Raw genomic sequence first — 1,951 nt, 5'->3', positions numbered from 1 at the left:
CCCCCGTCTCCGTGTGGTCATTTGAGTTGCTAGCAACACTGGAATAATTTAGACATCACTGGCTCAACCGTGAAGGGTTGATTTAGCCCTCCCTAAATAGCTACTTCGACAGTAGAAACAGGAGGTCAATTTTCCCTGCATAAGTCATCATTAGGACGGAGCAGCTGCGTCAGACGTTGAAGAGGGGAATGGTTTCTGCAGGGAATAGAGACTTCCTGTTTCTACACAGAGCAGAGAAAAGAGAAGAATTAACTGGGTAGAAAGGAAAATTCGTAATTGTAAGTACACAATGATATATAGTATTGTCTCGGTGTTACTGCAGGATCGCAAATGTGCTTCTATACTGATCCTCAGGCTAGGGGTTCCCTCCTATGCCTGTCCTTTGCATTACCCCCGAAGGTGGGGATACCTGAGTCTCGTACCTTACTATGCTCCTAAGCAGCACTAGTCAATAAAGTGTGTGGGGAAAATACAGACATGACTGACAGGGTAGACCAGAAGCGCATACACTGAGCATGCTCTCAGGAAAAAACACTAAGGAGTTAAAGTGTAAAGTATCTAGGCAATATAAGGATAGCTAGGGAAAAAGGAAAGGGTTAACCAAACACCGCTAATAACCGCTTTGGAAATAACCACTAGTAACCAGGACGTGTCCAATAAAGATGCATTCATACAATTGGAGAAAGGCCCAAATGCAACTCTTGTGTGAATAAATGGACCAAGAACTTGTGGTGTTCGTACTTGGAGAAGTTTGCACCACATGGTTCATGAATTTTCATTGGCAAACAAGATTAAAAAAAATGTTTTGAAACCCCTACTTCAATTTATGTGAAGGCTGAGGACTTCCTGATGCCCTGAGCCGGCACAGGAGGAACTGCCGCCCACCTTAGCTGGAGCAAAATTGGAGTCAAATGACTGAAGGTCCTTGATGTGCCAGTTGTAGTGATCTCGAATCAGCGTTTTTGCGGAAAAATGCTTGTTTCCCTTTGACTTCCCTTACACTCGTTCCCTTAGTCGAGCCTGTCTGAGCGTCCGACCTGCTCGTGACTCGCCCCGGAGGCAGTAGGGTACTCGGTGCCGGGCCCGTTAATTTCAGTGGGAGATGTCACAGTGGCAGTGACCCGGTCCGTGGCCTCAGGCAGTCGATGTAAAAGGGGTAGAGTGATGGGGATAAAGTTATTGCGATGATTCTTGACGCCACCTGTGGTTTCTGGTCAGTTTGACCAACGCTGCAGGGTAGCTTCTCTAGGACAGATGGTGTGGTGCAGCAATGATGTTGGAGTTCCCCACAGGTGGGAGCTGTAGTCCCAGGACAGTAGTAATAGGTGTTGAGGGAGAGGGTGCAGTGTTAGGCACAGAGATGTAGCAGTGCTGAAGGGGTTGCAGGAAGAAGGCAATGACACAACAGGGCGCAGTTTCCTTTACCTTTACTGTGCTTTGTCAGTGCAGTCCAGGATCCAGATCACAGATGGAACAGGAGTTGATTAGCCTGGAAGCAACTTAGGAATCTCTCTATGCAGATGGGCTGTGTAGTCTCCTTTCTAGCGCTTATCTGAGGTACTTGCAGTACTGAGTTACACAGAAGTCCCCTTTGCTTGCTGTCTTTAGAATGCCCCTCATATGGCAGGCAGCCGTAGCCTTCTATCTCTTCTGGCTCATACACGTTACTGCTGTGCCTCCGAGTCTTAGTTGGGAACAGAGCATTTACAGCCTTCTGTTCCTCTGGTTTCTGCTGCAGGACCATCAGCATCCATACAACTTCGGATACCGGACTCCGTACCATGCGTTTGAAGCCAGAAGTGGGCCTGAATTCCCCTCAATCCTCCAGCTCCTCTTTTCAACATCCACACACTTTGCCCTCCTCACAGAACTGAACTAACTCCCCCTTCCCTGCCCCCAGAGAGCAGCTCCTCCCCCAGTTTGGTTCAGAGCTCCCCCTGCTGGCCTGGAG

The sequence above is a fragment of the Dendrobates tinctorius genome, unplaced genomic scaffold, assembly GCF_039654945.1.
Source record: "Dendrobates tinctorius isolate UK_male_01 unplaced genomic scaffold, ASM3965494v1 ptg000086l, whole genome shotgun sequence".
NCBI lineage: Eukaryota > Metazoa > Chordata > Amphibia > Anura > Dendrobatidae > Dendrobates > Dendrobates tinctorius.
This window is presented reverse-complemented; position numbering follows the sequence as displayed.